The sequence below is a fragment of the Sciurus vulgaris genome, assembly GCF_902686455.1.
Source record: "Sciurus vulgaris genome assembly, chromosome: 1".
Taxonomy (NCBI): Eukaryota; Metazoa; Chordata; class Mammalia; order Rodentia; family Sciuridae; genus Sciurus; species Sciurus vulgaris.
In genome coordinates, this window is record NC_136461.1 from 28,429,940 (window position 1) to 28,450,568 (window position 20,629).

At 44.9% G+C, this 20,629-nt stretch overlaps 1 long non-coding RNA gene across 3 annotated transcripts in view; it reads left to right on the forward strand.

Moving 5' to 3' along the window:
* The window catches only part of LOC306645822, a 59,460-nt gene extending 39,572 nt beyond the window's left edge, over nt 1-19,888 (forward strand). The window contains exons 2-6 of one of the 3 annotated variants that reach the window (XR_013759737.1): nt 5,796-5,892; nt 13,823-13,908; nt 17,060-17,095; nt 17,219-17,592; nt 19,842-19,888. This is a non-coding gene — a long non-coding RNA (uncharacterized lncRNA). Of the gene's footprint in view, nt 1-5,795; nt 5,893-13,822; nt 13,909-17,059; nt 17,593-19,841 lie in introns of all 3 variants that reach the window. The other 2 variants (XR_013759736.1, XR_013759738.1) reach the window with 2 other exon arrangements.
* The last annotated feature ends 741 nt before the right edge of the window (nt 19,889-20,629 follow it).

Below are 20,629 nucleotides of genomic sequence, written 5' to 3' on the forward strand. Positions count from 1 at the left end.
CCGGACAAAGAGATCTGCCAGCTGCAAGTAATTCGGGTCTCTGATAATCCCTAATCCCTAATCCGGCTCCATTTGCACATAAATGCAGTGCCTGGCTTCTGACCCCAGGGGTCCTGGGAGCGGTTTGGGGGGCTTGTCCCCCTTTATTTGCTCTGCAAGTTTTCATTGGCTGAAAGCCCCTCTGGCCTCCTGGTCACTGAAAGGAAGAGGATTTCCCAAAGACTTGGCTTTCTCAGTGTGGAAGAGAATTCCTACAGCGGGGACTCCCAAGCCCCCAAAAGGCTGAAGAGGTGCCTGTAGGGCTGGCATGCCCAGCTGGGCTGTGTCCATGGATCTTGGCTTGCTGGCCCCTTGGAGCTGGTGTGGGAGGTGGATGAGGGTCCTGGTGGAGCCCTGATGCAGACACAAAACAGGGCATGTCAGGAACCAGAGCCAGAGAATGTCCTGCTGGGTTTGACAGGTCCTTGGTGGTCTCACTTATAGACATAGATGTAGGCACGGAGGTGTGTGTCTGTTTCTCTAACATCGATCGAGAACTTACTATGTGTCTAGCACTGGACTGGAAGTTTTTTCTAAAGTCTGTCCCTTAGACACAGAGGTCTCCAGGCACAGGAGAGATGTCCAGGCACAGGTACAGTGTCCTCCAGGGCTGGTGAGCAGAGTGGGGGGGGTCAAGAGCTTAGGATCTGGAGTCAAATCCAGGCCCCACCACTTGGCCAGTCAGTATGGTGGCGGAGAGCAGCGCTGCCCCCCGCAGGCCGAGCAGAGAGATGCCTGCCCCAGCCGCAGAGGGAGCCACTCTGGCCCTCCTCCAGGGACACCCTCCTCTGGGTGAGGACTCCTTGCCTGGGAACCTTCTTCCCCTCCACCCTATGGCAGTGGGGTCGGGGGAGGGGCGGGCTCTGCTCCTTCATGAAGATCTCATTTCAGGTACTGGTGAACCAGGGTCCCTTCTCAATGCCCCCACATCCCCAGCCTGTGTAGACCTCTTCTCCGGGCCCACTCCCCCAGGACAGGCCGTGCTCTGTGGTGGTAGGGAAGGAGGCAGCTGCTAGCAGGTGTCGGGGGTGTATTGGGGTATTGTTTGGAGACAGATGGGCTGAGCCTGTCCTTGAGTCCGAGAATGGAGACGTACACCTGGATTTGTCAAGGTATCCCCTTTAACCTGTTTGTGACTTTTAAGTGTGTAGGCTTATGGCTCGTGACCCAGCACGTGTGTCTTCACCTGGGCACTGCAAGTGTTTGGGGTGGCCTGGCCCTGGCACAGAGTTCGTCTGCCTAGGTTCAGATTCTGAGTCCTTCTCTTAACGAGCTATGTGACCTTGAGGAAGTTAGCCAATCCCATGTTCCCTTTTATTTTTCCTTCGTTTGTAAAATAGCAGCACTAGCCTCACAGGGTTGTTACAAGCATCAAGCAAGATTATAGATGTCCAGTGCTTAGACCACTTAGACGGTAGCAACCACTGACTTGGATTTAGCTCTGGTTCCCAATTTGGAAGGGCCTTGTGTAGAAGGATCCAGCTCAAATTCCTGTGATCCTAGAGATGAGTTAAAGGTCAGGGAGAAGGGTGGGAGGGACATCTAGTTCTGCCCCTTTTTGCCTTGTAAACTTTTGCAAATTACTTAGCCTCTCTGTGTCTCTTTCCCTGTCTCTAAAATGGAGATGAGCTGAGAGAAGTTAAGAATTACGGGAGAAGGTATCCAACAATGCTGGCATAGCAAAGACTGGGCGATTTTCTGGTTCTTCTTCAGAAACACCCCCCATGTCTTTCAATCGTCCATTCCTTCTTCTATTTCTACTCCTCACTCAGATTTATAGGCGCTCATCTCATTTAGTCTGGGCAGCCCTGTGAAGTAGGTTTTGCAGATGGGGAAACGGAGGCTTGGGGAGGGGGGTGATTTTCCCGTGGTTGCACAGCTTGAGCCATGGACCCAAGGCTTGGTCAGAACTTGGGCCAGGAGTCATGAGGCAGGGGACAGAGGGAGGCTCCTATCTTCTGTAAGCTCATTCTGTGAACTCTTGGCCATATGATGGTCACAGAGCACCCCGGGGGACGGGGAGACTCAGACGCCCATTTTACAATCGATGACACAGAGGCTCAGCACCGTTTAGCGTCCTGTCTAGAGCAGACTCCTCTCTCTGCAGCCAGGTCCCTGGTTTTGGAAAGTGAGATAAGCGAGCACTCCTAAAACCAGTTCCCGGCTGGAGCAGATTTGTCTTCGCAGCCCAATATTTTCTCGCTGCTGCCTGAAGGAGGGAGTGTAACGACTAGGAGATGATTGGTACCTTCCCTCCCTGGATTGGACACCGGTTTCTGGAATTCCCTGAGGGGCTAACCTCTAATTTCAATATGTTAATGTGTGGAATCTAATGGCATATTTATTGCTTATGTAGATGCTAGTTATTTACACGGGAAACTGATTTATCTATTAGATAATTAGTAAACTTCAATAATTGCAAAAACCTTTTAGCAATCAGTTGACATTTAATTAACATACAATAACTGTCTTATTAAATCTACATTAAATGCCTATTGGAGTTAATTAAAACTCATACCTATGACTCCACATTCTTTGGGAATCCTCATTAAAGCCCACCAGTAAGAATGCAGACAGGGAAATTCCCTGGAAAGCAGTTGGCAATGGAGTTGCTTGAAATATACTCAAATATTTATTCCATGCCTACTATGTCCTTAAAACAGCAGCAAGCAAAACAGAAAGAGGCCTTGCCTTCAGGGAGCTTAGAGTCTGGGGGTGGGGGAGGGGTGGGACTTATCAAATAGTCCCGCAGACAAATGTCACTCTGCAATTTGGACAGGTGCAGTGAAGGGCAGGTAGGTGCTGGGGAAACCTCACAGAGGGCGGTTCCCTCTGGTCTTAGGGGTTGAGGTGGCTGCTCGAGCTGAGCTCTGAAGGTCAAGTAGGGGTTAGCCAGGGAAACAGGGATGAGAACATGCTCCAGGCAAAGGGACGTCTTCATGAAGGCTCTTGGGAGGCAGGGAGCATGGCCAGTGGGAGGAAGTAAAGGCCAGTACAGTGTAACAGGGAGCTGAAAGGGACCAAGGAGGCCTTCCCTGCAAGCAGCAGGAAGTAAGGATCTGCGTGTGTGTGTGTGTGTGTGTGTGTGTGTGTGTGTGTGTGTGTGTGTGATCTGCATGTGTATGTGTGTATGTGTGTGTGATCTGCATGTGTATGTGTGTGTGGGTGCGTGTGTGCATGCGTGTGTATACATGAACATGATTGGATTTGTGTTCGGAGAAGGTCATTTGACTGCAGCAAGGAGAATGGGCTGGAGGGGAGCTGAGTGGGTGTCAATCAGTCCGGACACTGTCGTAGTGGTGCTGGTGAGAAACCGTGCGATGGTACCATGAGGACAGAAAGAAAGTGGAAACAATCAGCTGTGAGCAGGCGTGGACACCTGGAAGGGAGGGACCGAGCAGGACTTCTGCATGTCTGGCTCTTGGGGCTGGCTGGCTGCACCGTTCCCCAGAAGCAGAACCCTGGGAGGGGATCCGATATCCAGGAAGAGACGTTGACATGAATAGATACACAGACTTTGAACTGAGAAGAGAAGTTATGCCTGAGATTTAAACAGTCTCCATGCTTGGTTTCCACTCCGTATTCTAATTTAATTGGTGTGGGTGGCAGGAGATTCTGAAAACCAAGTTTGAGAATGATTAGTCTAGAAGTAGAAAGTACAAGAAAGTAGGAATATAGAACAAGGACTTCATTCCTACTGCCTCGGTCAGGGGACCCTCAGCTGGGTTAGGTCCCCTCTGCCACAGCCCATCCTCAAATCCCCATGGGTGCGTGCTCGCATTGACACTGATGCTGTAAGCCATGATCATCTTGCCCTTGTACCTGGCTGCTTATGGTGCTGGGCACTTTGGTTCTGTTCTCTCATTTGATTTTCACAACAGAATGATGAGTTAGGTTATCATCTCCATTTTACAAAGAAACAAAGACTCAGAGGGCTGTAGTGTCTCATTTACTGTCATTCAGGTATTATTAAGTATGAACCTGGATTTGAACTTGAATCTGTTGTATTCTAAAGTGTTCATATTCTAGCTGCGTGCATGCCTATAATCCCAGCCCCTTGGGAGGCTGAGGCAGGAGGATCAAAACCAGCCTCAGCTAAAGTGAGGTGCTAAGTAGCTCAGCGAGACCCTGTCTCTAAATAAAATACAAAATAGGGCTGGAGATGTGGTTCAGTGGTCGAGTGCTCCTGAGTTCAATCCCTGGTACTCCAAATATATAAAAAATAAAAAATAAAGTGTTAATGTTCTGTCACTGTGGTATACAGCCAGTCTCACCATAAAACCAGAAAGAGGCCCTTCTCCAGGTTATACATCAGATGAAAGAGGTGCAAGGGAGAGTCTGGTCCTTAGCAGAAGGTCGTACTCTGTTAAAGAAGCAAGGTATGTCTGCTGGTGGACTCCTCCATTCCCACAAGCTGCCTACTGATTTGGAGTCATAAAAAGCTAAGAGGGGCACAGTGGCACATACCTGTAATCCCAGCAACTCTGGAGACTGAGGAAGGAGGATCACAAGTTTGAAGCCAGGCTTAGCAATTTAGTGAGACTCTCAGCAACTTCGTGAGAGACCCTGTTTCAAAGTAAAAATTTTAAAGGACTGGGATGTGGCTCAGCAGCACAGGCCTCTAGGTTCAATCACCATTACAGCAAAACAAACAAAAGACTAACAGAGAAGACTAAACTGTGCATTCAAAAGGCCAAGAAATGATTTCAAAGGATACCAAATTAGTATGTATATCATCAAACCTTACCCATAAGCCAGCACTTCTCAAAGCATATTCCAGAAGTAAATGTTACTTAGGGGGGAAAAAAAAAAGGTTTTGTAGTCAAAGAAGTTTAGAAACTGTTGGGCCCCAGATCTTTTATTTTATTACTAGGAAGCTCCAAGACAGATAGAGAGTATGCACTTTCCTAGCTTTCTTTAACCAAAGAATGCCATTTTTCTTTCTTTTATAACAGAGGATTTAACTTAGAATTTCTCAACCGATGGGGTCCCAAACCACCTGCAACAGAACCACCTGAGGGGCTTCTTAGAAATTCTGACTCTTGGTTCCCACCCGGAACCCTGAGATGATGCACAGCAAGTTCCCTGGATGGGGCTGGAAAGATCAGCAATGTGATCAACATGCACCTGGATGATTGTAGTGCCCATTAAGCGTTTTACAACTGCTCTCCTAGAAGGAGTCATATTCTGGGCTGAACACTTATATCTTTAATTTCCACGAATTGCTCTTAAAATTGGTATAGATGCTATAATAAACAAAATACAAAAGTAGTTGAATTATTGCCAAATTCACAGTCTTTTTGTTTTGTTTGTTTTTGGTTTTGTTAAACATTAATGTTCTCCATTAGGGGGAATTGAAAGTACAATTGCCTTCCTGTATGAGATCAGCTGAGGCACTCTGGAGTTAACAAGGGGTTCTCCAGTCCCAAAAAGTTGACAGCAAGTAGAAGCCACCTAACAGCAGAGGTACTCCATCTCAGTTTTGTGTGACTTGGGGTCTCCAGGAGCACTTGGATTGCAGTCAAGCCAGGGGAAAGTTATTTGTGAACCTCCTGCTTCAAGCAGGTCATTTTAAAATTTTATTCGAGATCAGAATTCGGTTGCTTTAGCGGTTGAAGTAGGGGAAAGGTGTGGCGGAGGAGAGAGAGAGAGAGAGAGAGAGAGAGAGAGAGAGAGAGAGAGAGAGAGAGAGAGAGAGAGAGAGAGAGAGAGAGAGAGAGATTGCTGACCACTGATGAGATTCCTTCATTTGTCAGAAGAGAGATGTGTGACCCAGAGAGGGAAAGAGACTTCTCTGCGGACGCCCAGCATGTCGGCGGCATAGCCTGAACGAGGAACAAGACTCCCTGGCAGGTAAGTGGCCCTGAATTGCTGAGCGGAGTGCCGGAGCTGTTAAAATGCAGCCCACGACCAGTGCGGCCAAAGTCGGCTGTAAGTCAGGGCCGGGAAGCGACCCGCGGAGTTCCTCCTTGGGGCTGACCTCCCTCCCTGGCCTCCCGGTTCCTCTCCGCGCCGCCTGTTCTGAGCACCTAAGCATATGTATGAAGCGGAAATCAAACGCCTGCCTCGGACTTGACAGAACTGCTGAACTAAGAGCCATATAATGTCCTCTACTGAAGGACATCCCCTTGTCAAGATAAGGCTTGGTAAACGCTCTGCAGGAAGCCGGCTTCCAGGGCGGGATCATGTATATTCATGGGGGCTCCGCGCCTGCCCACCGCCCCACCCCCAGGCACCCTGCCAGCCCGCTGACCGGCGGCTGGAGCGCTTGATCTGGGCAGGTTTGGTGCTGCTGCCCACCCTGCACAAGGAAGGGCCTGGTGAGTGCGGGTCCTGCTGTCACTGATCTCCCTCGCTACTCCCTCGCTGGTTCTCCATTGCAAGCTCCAGCTCTGGGGACCGCAAACACATGCACAGACTTTAGGTGCAGGAGTTCAAGTCCCTCTGTGGGCAGAGGTAACCTTCCGCGGATAGCATCTTGGGGGCTCTGCCCACCATCTGCCTGGATCTTCTTGTTCTCCTTTGTCCTCACCTCCAGATCTTTCAACTTCCATGCGCTTTTGCTCAACTTAGTCCCTCTGCCTGGGGTTCTATTCCCCACCTTTTCTGCCAGGTGAAGCCCCTTATCCTTTTAAGGGCCAGCGCAAAGTTACCCCTCCCTGAAGATTTCCCTGTCCCTCCCTCCTCTTGGCAATCTGATAACATCTTCTTGCTTCCTGAGCCAGAAGGTGGGTCACTCTCTCCACCGGCTCCATTCAAGGACCAGGAAGGAGGGGCAGGTGTCTGTGTGCGCAGATCTGCTCCGGCTGCCATCGAGGGCGGCAGACCGGGCGGCTGACACACCCATTGCTCAGAGTCCGGGAGGCTGAAGTCTGAGAGCGAGTTTGGTTTCTTCTGAGCTTTCCCTCCTTCACTTGCTGATGGCGGTCTCCAGGTCTCCTCCCCGCGTCGTCATATGGTCTTCCTTCTGCTCTTGTGTCCAAATCTCCTCTTAGAAGACATATTAAGCTGTAATTGATGAGGGTGGCCCGTGTGATCTCATTTTACCTTAATCACTTCTTGAGGCCTTGTCTCCAAATACAGTCATGTTCTGAGGTCTCTGCCTTAGAAACGTCAACACATAAGGTTTTTTTTTTTTTTGGGGGGGGGGGAGTGGGGCGTTGGGGACACAGTTCAGCCCATAAAACTGTAACAAAATTCCTTCCAAATTTAGAAGCTTTTATTTTGCAGGTGGTTTTATTATGCACATGAATTCTGCTGGTCCAGGCTGGGGATGAGACACCAGGGATGGCTTGTCTTTGGCCCCGGTATCTGTAGCCTCAACCAGGAAACTCAAAGGCTCTTTTGCTTACAAGCCTAGCCTGTGGGCTGGGATGACAGAATGACCAAGATGGGCTGGAAATGCCTTTCCCCAGGGCTGGGCTTCCTCACAGCATGGTGGCCTTAGGGCACACAGGCTTCTTACCTGTGGCTCAGAGCCCCGCAGGAGCTGCATGGCCTCTTAGGACAGGATCCCTTCTCTTGTCCTCCATTGGTTGGAGTCACTGCCCTCCCAGACTCGTGGGCAGGAAAATTTGGCCCCGTCCACATTTTGATGAGGGAGCGACCAGACTGCATTGGAGAAGAGCCTGTGAGAGGTAAAACCTTGTATGGCCATCTGTTTTGGAAAATGCTGCCAAGCATGAGTGCGTTAAATAGAGCTTAGTGGGATACCTTGCCGTCATTATCATGGGACTTGCCAGAGTCTGTTGCAGTCAGGAAAACAGTTTCAGTTTTCTTGTTCTGTTTTGCATACGTGCATATTTGAGGGTTCAGCATGGGTATCTTCGATCCTCATGTTTCTATGTTACAAAGACCACACGTCTCACCTATTAGCTGATTGGCTCTGGAGGTCAATGAGCTATTCCTCCTAGAACAATTGACATCGGCTGAGAAGTGTGGTAAATACACTTGGTTCTTGAGTTCCCTGTGGGCTGAGCATTTAGAATCATCTGTTTATTCGATCAGCATCTATTTCTCCAGTGCCTTCAAGGGCCCCAATACTATGTTTTAGGAACTTATCAATCACTCGCACAGTAAACAGTATTTGTGGATTTTGTCACTCAACAAATGCTGACGTTGTTCAGTCATTCAACAAACACTGTTAAACACCCACCCTGGGGAAAGAAGGGGCTCTTGGCAGAGGGGGCCACTCTCCAGCAAATGCTGCCTTCAGGATGCGTTGGGTAGAATTCTAATAGCATCGTGTGCTTCATTTTGCCCATTACGACACCATTATATTTTAAAGCTTGTCTTTCTAACTCTCCTATTTTTCTTCTAGACGGCGCTCCTGCTATATGGCTCCAGTTTCTCTAACCATTAGGAAGGTATTATAGTTACTGGAGATTCATCTATCATTTTATGAGCCTCTTTCAAGAGAGGAAATAACAGGTTGTTTCAAGTGTGAAGTGATGGCTCAGAAAGGCTGGCAGCACAGGCGTCCTGTTCCCAGGGGATCAGCCAAGCGGTGTTTATCTTTGACACAATAAGCGAAAGATCAGAAATGATTACAACAAATGGCAGAGTAAACAATCCATCCGCAGCAAAGGGCACCTGCCCAGATGCCGGAAATTGGATCCACACACAGCTGCCAATTCCAGACTGTGTCTCTGATGGCTCTGTCATACTTCTGAGGGATGCGAGGGATGGTGGCTATAGGCTCACCTCATCCCTGTCCTAAAAACCGTGGTGTTCTGAGGCCCGAATCAGAATACCTTCGGGGGATCTCCTTGCCCGAGCTGGAAAAGCCCTTCATGATCCTTGGGACCTTGTCTGTCTTATCCACTGCCTCATCCTGTTGCCTGGGACGACGTCTGGCATATCCCAGCATTCAGTCCGCATTTGTCCAGAGAGGATGAACGATCTAGCCCCTGCCTACACCTCCAGCTCCAGCTGTGGCTTCTGTCTCCTCAGAGTTTTTGCTGAATTTCTTTCAACTCTAGGAGCTAGCATCTTTGTTTCCTCGAAACTTCCTCTGCACACTCTGCCTCCTCTGCTTGGAGCCCCTCTTCTTCCTCTTCTGGATCACCTCCCGACACTTAGGTCTCAGCCAGCTGCCCCTTCCTCCCTGAAGCCCTCCCTGACTCCGCTCCTCCCCAGCTGTCCCACTACAATGGCTTTCTCTGGCACATTTCTTTTCATAGGCCCTGGTCCCCATTCCCTGCTAGGACATAAGCTCTTGGAGGGCAGCCAGGGTGTCTTGTTTACCACTCCCCTGTTCACCATAGGGATAGACAGCCAAACACCGAAGACTCAGGCTCCTCTTCCGCAGTGCAGAGCCACTGATTGGAAGCGATTGCCCAGCTGGGACTGCATCTCTCAATTTTGCTTGTTTTCCTGTGGCTGCCTTTTGCTGTAGAATGTGAGTAGAAGTGGCATGTGATTCTCCTGGACCAAAATTATTAAGTAGAAGGCCCCATCCTTCATATCCTCTCTCTTCCCTCATTCTTCAACTGGAAGGACTAGAGAAGGACTCAGGAGATGCCAGATGGAAGCATCTTATGTTCTCTGGTTATTGCTGGATCCACACTCCCCTGGAGAGTATACCACAGGGGAACATCTGCACTGGATTTTACATAAGTTGGCTAAATCTGAACCTGGATTGTGTTAAGCCTCTGATACTTTGGTGATGCTTGTTATAGCAGCTAGCGTAAGTTGACTAATCTATTGCTTTGTATCAACAAGTATCTGTTGGCAGGAGAGCTTCCTGGCCACATGGACATCATACCATGTCTGTGCAGCTTCCTGGACCCAGCATTTCGCAGGAGCCCATGATCCAGCTGCAGAGAATAATTTGTGAATCAGTTCACATCATCATTAAAAGCATCCATTTATTAGATTAGTTGGACTGAGCCTAGTATCATTGGGAAACATAAAAATCCTTTGCTCATGGGTAGAAATGGCATTATTCAATAAAAAGCTTCTTAATTAAAATAGACAAATAACGACCTTAGACAATGTATATTTATAGAGTGTTAGTCTCACCTCCACCCTGGTTTCATGAAATCCTACAGACACCACCTCTAGCTTTGCCATTTGTTCCTGCAAGCTAGTTCTTGGGGTGGCCTTGGACCAACCCAGTTCTTCTTCCTTAATTGTTCTCCAGAATAACTGTAGGATGTATGAGAAGGTAACATGCTGAAGCAGGGAGGCATTGGCTAGAAGAGCCTGGACTGTCCCCGTCACCTTCTCTAGGAACAGGGTGGCCCTCAGTTCTTTAGCCTGGTGAGTCACATGGGCTGGGTATAAAACTCCGGGTGGAGTTTCAAGCCCCTCAGCTGCAGTGTGAGGGGCATGCATATCTGCCCTGGGCAGCTTTCCCGATCCTTTGGCTCCCACGGAGTCTTGGGGCTCCTCTTGTCCCTTGCTGCATATTAGTAATAATAAAAAAACCTGCTTTGTGTAACTTGTGGATGGGGGTGTTCTGTCTCAACAGTCTCAGACAAGTTGGTAACCAGTGGCCAGTGAACCTGCTTCCCGGTCTGCTTTCCATCTCCCCTGCCTGGCCATGGTTCAGTCCTCCTCTTTCAGCAGAACTGCCCAGGAACCTCTGGGCTGGTGCACTCCTCTCTTGAGTTCAGATTTGGTCGATGCTCACTTCTACCTGGGTTCTAGCCTCCCGCACTGCAGCGGTAAGGTTGCTTTACAACTCAGATCTGGCCTCGCTGCTCTTGCTGCCTTCAGGGGAACTCCACGCTCCTTCTCTAGCATCCAAGGCCCTTCCTGGTCCCACTCTTGCTTCTCTCTCTCCACTGTCTTCTGAATGCTTCAGAGTCTAAGGTCCGCTTCCCCCATTTGTGCCATGAGAATTTCTACATCGAAGACCTTGCTTTTCTTCCTATCAATACATAGCCAGGCTTCAAGGCACCACCTAAGTGCCACTTTTTCCAGGGAACCTACCTGGATTGTCTGAAATTCCACGACCCCTTAGCTGTGCCTCTTTTAGGACCTCTCTTAGCCTGATGTTCCTGAAGGCAAGGCCTTTGGAAAATGGTGGTAGGGGGCAAGTGTGAGGATCCAGGAAGCTGAAGAGGGGACAGAGGGACAGCTAATGCAGGAAGAGGTTACTGAGTTGGTCATCATTCAAGACCTTAAGGAAGGAGTCTTTGGGTTGTCTGCCTGGGAATGAAATGGAGCCCCACAGGTGTTGATTACCTTCTCTCCCAGGTTGTGCACTCCCTGCAGGGTTCCCTCTGATATCTCTCCCTGAGGTTTCACCTCAGACCTGGCTCAGTCAGGTTTCACCTGCAAGAAGTCAGCCAAAGTCTGTGCAGAGCTAGTTGCTCAGCAGCAGCTGGAGTAACAGGGACACTGAGATATTTCAAAGGGGCACAGAAGAGATACCACTTTATGGTCTTTCTCGCAGTCTGTTATGATTTTAGTGTGTGTGTGTGTGTATATATATATATATATGAAAGAAAATATATATATATATGAAAGAAAATCCTCCTTCAGGATCAATTACAGAAGAATGGGAGAAACAGAGTAGCTGAACAAAGTAATAATAATAAAAACAATAATAATAATTGCAACATAAGCTTAGCTGAGTTTCACAGCAGCCAAAGAAAGTCTTATCATTGTTATTCCTATTTTTCACATGGAAAAATGGAGCAAGGGAGTAGTCAAACACCTAACTCCAGGTCGCCAGGTGGTCTGACCCCTGCTTCTGGACGTATTTCCATTACAAAGCCTGCCAGGCAGGGGAGAGTGGTTGTGGGCCTGTTTTCCATTCACCTCCTGGAAGCTGGTAGAGGCAGGGGCTCTGCTGAAGTTTATTTTTGCTAAAGCTTCTAAGAAAAGCCTGCAAATGTTACATCCTTCTTAGCTCCTATTTCTATCCACAGAGGAGGGACAAGATATAGAACCTTATCTTCTAAGCGTTTCTTTCTCTCTCTCTCTTTCTTCTATCAAGCAAAAAAGAAAAGAGTATACTGATTTCAATAATGAACAAAAGATAGTCACAAAAAGAAGAAACACAATAAACAGAAAAGTCCTACCTTACTCATAAACTCAGAAACAAATAAAAATTACGGTGGGCCTTTCTGCCCTTGACTTCCTTTTGTGCGATTGCGGTGGAATTGGCCAGGACCCCGGGAGCAGGTTCTCTCATTCAACTGAGTCTTTCCAGGGGTAATTTGGCAATATGTATCAGAAGCTTTAAAAGTTCTCACATGCTTTGATCCAGCAGTTCCTTCTGGAACAGATCCTAAAGAAACAGACAAGGATGTATGCAGAGATTTAATTATAAGTGTATTTACCAAAACATTGTTAAGGGGAGTAAAAAAGCAAAAGAAACTTAAATGTCTGACAATCAGGCTGCTTACATACCACAGTGGATGACTAGGCAGTCATTAGAAAAAAAATGTTGTGGAGTATAATATTTAATGGCATGTTGTGGAGTATAATATTTAATGGCATGGGAAGATGTACGTGATAAGGTGTCAAGCAAGGAAAAGCAGCTTATAAAACAGATCAATTAGTGGGGGTGATAAGACACATGCATAAATAACTTGAACTCTGATTTGGAGCCTAGCACAGTAGAGTGTGTGTGTGTGTGTGTGTGTGTGTGTGTGTGTGTGTGTGTGGCTGGGGGGAAGCACCTACTCTCGAACCAGATTGTCCGAATTCAAACTCCAGCTCTGCTAAAAACTATCTGTGTTGGGGCTGGGGTTGTGGCTCAGTGGTAGAGCGCTCCCCTAGGATGCATGAGCTCTGGGTTCAATCCTCAGTGCCACATAAAAAATAAAAATAAAAAACAAAGGTCTTGTGTCCACATACAACTAAAAAATATATATATTAAAAAAAAAAAAAACAACTAACTGTGTGAGCTTGGGTCAGTGACTCAACCTCTCTCTGCCTTAGTGTTCTCATCTATAAAGTGAAGATTCGTAACAATCACTTTTCTATCAAAGTCAGTGTAATGTATAAAGCTGCTCCCCGCCCTTTCAGGTGCAGCCATTTTCCCCGCCTCCCAACCACTTGTCAGTCTGTGAACATCCTAGCTCGCTATTGGTTCATCAGTCAGCTTGCAACTATCCTTCTCCGATATTGGTCCCCTGTTAGCCCGGTGGAATTCAACTGTTTACTGTAGCTTCCCTGCATCTTTTCTCATCCTTCTGTCTGTCCTCCTCACTTTTCTCTATCCTCCTGGCTTTCCATTCTCTCTAGCGTGCACCCTTTCCCTTTCCTTTCTCTTTTCCTCTCATTTTCTCTCTTACCCTGCAGGGAGACACTCTGTTTGCTTAATAAACCCCCTTATGGGCTGGGGGTATAGCTCAGTTGGTAAAGTGCCTGCCTCACAAGCACAAGGCCCTGGGTTCAATCCCCAGCACTGAAAAAAAAAATTAAAAAAATAAACTCCCTTATGTGATTTCCCGTGTCCGGCGTGGTTCTGTGGGATTCCTTACAGTCAGCAAATGTAGAGTGTCTAGAAGGGTGCCTGACACACAGTAAACAGGATGTGAGAGTTTAAGTAAACATTTTTAGTGCTGTTAGAATATAATGAGGAGCCCGTGGAAAGAGGGGCTTGTGGTCTTGCAGAAGATGTACATCTGCTTCAGAGACACAGCAGTGACTATTTTTTTTTAACAGAAAAAAATTTTTACAGTTTTTTTTTTTTTTTCTTACAGAATTGTTTGAATGTGAAGGAGGAGCGGGAGAAAGGAGTTCCTTCCCCAATTTTCCCTAGGAGGCCAGCCTCAGGCTTGGGGCTCCAGGAAGGTTCCTCTCTCTTGTCTTCCAGCAGGTCCCCTGTGCTGCCCCAGCCCTGCATTCTCCTTGTCTGCTTGTGCATTGCATTTCCTGTTTTCCTGAAAGGAGCTGCCTCACCAGGTAAGCTTTAAAACAGAAGGCGAAGCCTTGTTTTAAGAAATATGCATGCTTTGAAAGAGGTAGGTTTTACTAAATAAAATAGTTACGCTTTTACAAAATGTTTTGCTGAGCCAGTTTCGAAAATACATTTTTCTCATGGAATTCTTTTAGTTTAGAACCGTGAGTGATCGTTCAAATCATGTCATTTCTACATAAGAAATAATAGCAAGATACTGGAAAGTTTTACCCAGGAGGTCATGGCAGAATAGGGGCAAGAGTCCAAGGCTCCAGACTCCCAGTCAGCGACGGGAGGGCAAAGCTGCGACAACCCTGGTGCCGGGGTCCAACCCTGGTGCCGGGGTCTGGGAAAATAAAAGGAGGCAGATTGTCCCTTAGAATGGGGATGACAGTTTTGGCGGGCCAACCTGACAAGAGAAGCAGCTTGGAGGATGGTGAGCTTCCCATCACCAGGGGCGTGGCAGTCAAGGTTGGCAGACTCCTGGAAACTGGCACAGCCAGATCAGGTGACTTCTAAGTTTTCTTCCAAGTCTGAGATTCCATTGCACCATGATCTTTTATTTACTTTAAAAAATTAATCATTTTAACAATGAAATGTTTCAAACGTGTGCAAAAGAAGGTAAAAATAATGCAGTGAAAACTCCTATTTTATCATCCAGATTTAAATTGTTAATCTTTTAGCTGGGTGAGGTGGCACATGCCTGTAATCCCAGCGGCCCAGGAGGCTGAGGTAGGAGGATTGAGAGTTCAAAGCCAGCCTCAGTAATTTAGGGAGGCACTTAGCAACTCAGTGAGACCTTGTCTCTAAATAAAATATTTTAAAAAGGGCTGGGGAAGTGGCCCAGTGGTTAAGCACTCCTGGGTTCAATCCTCAATACAAAAAAAAAAAAAGTTAATCTTTTGTAACCCTCTCTTTTTTCCCTAAGGAGGACAAATCACAAACACAGCTAACACCCCCATGCCCCATGATTTCCCTCCTCTAAAAGATAACTATTAGCATTAAGTTTTTAAAATTACTCCTTACCAGTTTTTACATATTTGATGCAAACATGTGTAATCATAAAAAATAGAGTATGCTTTTTGTGTACTTAAAACAAACCTCAGTAGAACAGCACTGTGACACCTTTCATTTAATGTTATCTTGTAAAGACTTCAACCACGTCGATGCCCCAAATTTTAGTTCGTTTATTCCAAGAGCAATTTAGTAGTTTATTGTTGGGATGAACTGCACTTGATTTACTTGTTCTCTCTTTATGGACATTTCCATTACTTCTTAATTTTTCTCTGTTACGGTATCTAAAACTGGAATTGCTGGCTCACCTGACGTGCACATCTTTAACTTTACCCGATAATAACAATTTACCTTTCAAAGTAGCCTACCATTTGCAGCCTCACTAGCAGTGGAAGTACTGATTATTCCCAGCCTCCAAAATACGTGATGTTATCAGTCATTTTAATTTTTGCCAATCTGATAAGCATGAAAAATTATCTCAGTGTTGCTTAAATTTATCCCCCCTCCCTCCTGTCCCCCTCACCTCTCTCTCTTGTTATGTTGCCAGGACCTTGGGACAGCCTAGGGTGCTCTTGACTAGGAAAGACTTCCCACATTTCACTATTATTTATGATATCTGCCCTTGGATTTTGGTAGATACTTCTTATCTACCAAACATTAACATTCTCTTCCTAGTTTAAGGGAAAAAAATCTCAGTATTCCTGAATTTCATCAAATGTTTTTTCTAAATCTATTGAGATGCTCACTTGATTTTTCTACTTTAATTTGTTAATCTGCTGAATTAACATGATAGATTTTCTTTTCCTTTTTGCTTCAGTTCTTTTAAAGAGGAGTAAAAAATTTCTGAAATAATTGAAGCGCGGATGCTCCACATTGATCCCATTCTTTTCGCTCACTCTCCTGTGGCAAATACCACCCTAAATTCAGTGTTTCTCATTCTCATGCATATTTTTGTACTATTGCTACATATGTATGTATCGTAAACAATATGTGGTGTTGTTCTGCATGTTTTCAAAGTTTATATAAATGGCGCCTTACTATGCATATTCTATAATTTGCTTTTCTGTTTTGATACTTAGAGCTCTAGCTCACAATGACACTGCACTGTGTCATGGTACTACGACTTATTTATTCCCTCTTTTGTTTAGAAACATGAAAGTTTCTAAAACTTTCAGCTGCTACAAACAATGGCACAGATAAATATTCTTATAAAAGACCCTTTTCCCAGCCAGTGTGACCTCACTGGCCACAGAATATGTTTTTTTTTTTTTTTTTGATGTTGTTAAATATAGCCAAATTGCTCCCCAGGCACACTCTGGGAAATATAATTAGAGATCTGGTTTTCTGTATTTGCGCCAATATCTGGTGTTGCCAGGCTTTTAGTATTTGCTGGTCTGATGGGTATAAAATGGTAATTCCATCATTGTTTTAATTTGATTTCCTCAATTTACTAGTGAGACCAAGAATCATGTGTGTGTGTATTTACTATACAGTTTATGTCTTTCGCCCTCTTTTTCTTATTCTTCCTCTCCTTCTCTTCTTCTTCTTCTTCTTCTCCTCCTCCTCCTTTTTTTTTTTTGCAGTACTGGGGATTGAACCTACAGGTGTTCTACCACTGAGCTATACCCTTTTTTATTTTTATTTTGAGACAGGGTCTCACTAAGTTGCTGAGGATGGCCTTGAATTTGCAATCCTCCTGCCTCAACCTCCAAATTATAGTCAGTTGGGATTATAGTCATGTGCCATTGCACCCAGCTCTCTTTTTCTTATTGATTTGAAGATTTTAAAAAATACTGATTCTTAATATTTATCATTTATCGGTCATATGCATCTTCTAAAATATTCTTCAAAAGACCTGTCTTTCTTTTCCCACTTTGTAAAACAGTGAAAGAAACATACATTCAGAAAAGAGTCTGGCGTGGTGGTGCACACCTGTCATCCCAGGGGCTCAGAAGATTGAGGCAGGAGGATCACAAGTTCAAGGCCAACCTCAGTAATTTAGTGAAGCCCTAAGCAATTTAGCAAGACTGTGTCTCAAAATAAAAATAAAAAGGGCTGGGAATGTGGTTCAGTGGCTAAGTGAACAATAGAACAATAAAACAAAAACAAAACTTAAGACATAAATGTTTTGTATAATTACAGAGTGAACACTCGTGGGGATGATCATGAACTACAAAGGTAGGAAGGTGCCTGTCCCAGAAACCCCTCCTGTGCCCTTTCTCATCCTATTTACAGGTCCTTTGCAGTGGATGTAGCCACTGTCCTGGTTTTTGCTGATCACATTCTTGCTCTTCTACGCAGTTCGCCCCTTGTGTAGGCATCCCAAGACACTGTGGGTTATTTTGACCGCTTTTCGACTTGACAGAGGCGGAATCACCTTTTTTTTTTTTTTTTTTTTTCCAGTTTGAGCCTGTGATTCGGCCTGTCTGCAAGATGCTACGCGGCGCCTTGTGGTGACCAGCAGCTCTTGCTCCTCATTTTTGCAGCTGATGGTACTTTAGCAAAGGAACGTTCCAGGATTTATTTATCTCTCCTACTGCTGATTTGGTGCCTTTCCCTCCAGTTTTTGAACACTTCAAGCAACATCACGATGAACACTCTGGTGCACTCTCCTGGCCCACGTGTGGGTGAGCTTCTCCAGGACCAGAGGCGGGAGAGGCGCGCCTCCTGGTAAGGTATGCATACCTCCGCCCCAGTAGAGGATGCCAGCCAGCCTCCCAGGGCGCTGTTGCGGCTTGTCTTTCTCTGCTTGTGGTAGCTATTGTGGAGCAGAGTTTTAAATTAAAAATCAAATTTAGCGATGTCTTTTTTCTTACAGTGTCTTGAGAAATCCTTCTGTCCCCTGAAGATATTTTCCCGCTTTCCCCCCTAAATGTTTTAAAGTTTTACCTTTTCTAGTCAGAGCTTTCGTCTATCTGGAATTAATTTTTGTGTATGATGAAAAACACAAGCATCCAGTTTTATTATTTGCAATAGGATGCCCAGTCATTGCAATGCCATTTATTGAAGATGTTATTCTTTCCCTGTGGGTTGGTGACATCACCGAGTTCACATACCAAGTTTCCCCCCAAGGGTGCATATTTATATTGAGGAGGATTTACTCTTGCTTATCAATTTCTTTCTTTAATGGCTTGACTTATTCAGGTGTCTATTTCATGTTGAGCCAATTTTGGTAATTTTAGTTTGCTGGAAGTACAAAATTTCTTTAGGTTTTCAATTTTAAGAATATAATGCTGATCATATTCTACCATGATTTTTAAAGTCCCTGAGTTATAGTCCCTTCTGTATTCCCGATTGTGAGGGTTTATGCCCTTTTTCTTTCTTCCTCTGTTTAGTCTTGTTGAAAGTCTGCTTTTTAAAGTTTTTTGTAATTTTTTAAATTTTCATTTTATTTTGTATGTTTTTATTAGTGCATTATAGTTATACATAATGGTTGGGTTAAAAGAGAATAACTTTTGTCTTAGTTGACCCTTTCTATTATTTTCTCATTTTCTATTTCATTAATTCCTACTCTTAATTTTATTCATTTATTTAATTGTTTATTTTGTGGTACTGGGGATTGAACCCAGGGTTGCTTTACCACTGAGCTATATCCCTAACCCTTCTTATTTTGATTTTTAGGCTTTTTGTTTTTGTTTTTGTTTTGAGACAGGGTCTTTCTAACTTGTCCCAGGCCTTGCTAAGTTGCTGAGGCTCACCTTGAACTTGGGATCCTCCTACTTCTCCCAGCCTCCTGAGTTGCTGGAATTACTGTGCCAGGCTCCCTACTCCTAATTTTAATATTTCCTTTCTTCTATTTTGTTTCTGTTTGCCCTATGATTTTTTTTTATTGGTTTTTGAGTTAAACGCAACTCATTTATTTTCTAATTTTACTTTAGTTATTGCATTTGCAGCTCTGCTTTTTCTTACAAGTACTCTTCTAGTTACGTGGTTTTAACAAGCAAACTTCAACTGTAGTCTATGCTTAATATTTTGTAATTTCTAAGGTGATGTACTGTTTTACAATGAATTATGTAGGAATACATTTTTAAGTTTCCAACACGTTTGCTTTATTGGTTTTGAATTAACTTTTCTATTGGTGCATTTTAATGACACCTGATTGAGGGAGTCTTGCTGCCGACTTTACCTGCACACAATAGAATAGTACAACTTGGTTAGTGTTGTTCCCAGTACTTCCTCTTTCTCTCCCACCATCCCCCCATGCTCCCTCTCCTCTACTTCACTGGCCACTTTTATAGTTGCATTTTTGTTTTATTTCAACAAGAAAAAAAAAATGGTCTACATGGTATTGATTGTTTTTTGAGATTACCTTTGTGTCTTATGATTATATTTCTCAACTTTGGTAAAGGATTCATATGAACTAGAAAATAGTGTATTTTCTCTATTAGTTGAAAGCTCTATATGCTTTTATTAACAAAAGTGTTGATTTAGTAGCTCAAATTTTCTATACCCTGATATTTTGTCTACTTGTTTCTAAAAGGAGTCTGTTAAAAATCTCCTTTATGCTTCTATGTTGGCTATTTTTTCTTTCTAATTCTGCCTGTTTCTGTATTGTATATCTGTCAGGTGCATGTAGGTTCATTATTATTATATTTCTTCAGATTGTATATGTATATGTAATCCATAGTCTATGTAATATGAAATATATTGCTATAAATTATTTATCTACACAAATATATTGTGTTATGTAATGAGTTACACCTTAAATTTTAGTTTGCCTAATACTGATATTGCAACACTTGTTATTGTTGTTGTTGTTAGTAATTGCAGGGTGTGCTTTCTTTTCCACATTTCTAAATAATTTCATTTTAGATGTGTCTCTTACATTTTTCCTGAATTGAAATCTAATTCTATAACCTGTTTTGGTAGGTGGACTCAGCTTTTTTTTTTCATGGCTGTTCTTCTTCATTTGTCTTAAAAGCAGAGCCTGAAGTAATTCCAGAGCATTGAGAGAGAGAGAGAGAGAGAGAGAGAGAGAGAGAGAGAGAAAGGAGGGGACTGTGAAACCATGAGGAAGTGCTGATCCTTGACAGCTGGTCTCAGCCTCTGGTCCATCTCCACAGCTGCTGTGCAAACATACAGAGGCCCCGAGACCCTTGAAAGGAAGGGGAGGAAGGAGAAGGGCTGATCTGCCTGCTCCTTCCCATCTCCTGTCTGGTTAGTCAACATTTGCCTCTTGGGGATTCAACTCCTCTGAACTTCAGCTTGAGTAATCGGGTCCATTCGCTGCGGTAGGAAGTGCCAGCAGAGTGGGAGGAGGAAGAGACAATGGGCAGGGGCCCCTCGCCACAGACACCCACAGAGCAGACTGTCACCTGGCAGTGGCTGTGGACCAGCAAGAGTGAGTGGGTGTGGGTGGGGGGGACGGGCGAGGCCAAGAGCTTTGAAGATGTGCACAGTGTGTCTCCTGCAGCGTTGATGTGACCGTGTGTCCGCACGTGTCTGTTTTACAACCCTGTTCTATTTTCTGCTCTTTGCTTCACGTTCCCCTTTGCTTGCCGTTTGCTGAATCGAAGAGTTTCTGCATTCCACCACACCCCCAGACCATGCCCCATGGCAATTTGGACAATAGACTGTGTATTTTTAGTTTTATCCTGGTTATTCTGCAGTGTTTCATACTTTACTACATGTATACACTTAAGTGCAATTTTTTTCTAACAGATTTAAAAGTCATTCAATATTTCTGTCCTCTTCCCAAACGTGATGTGGACT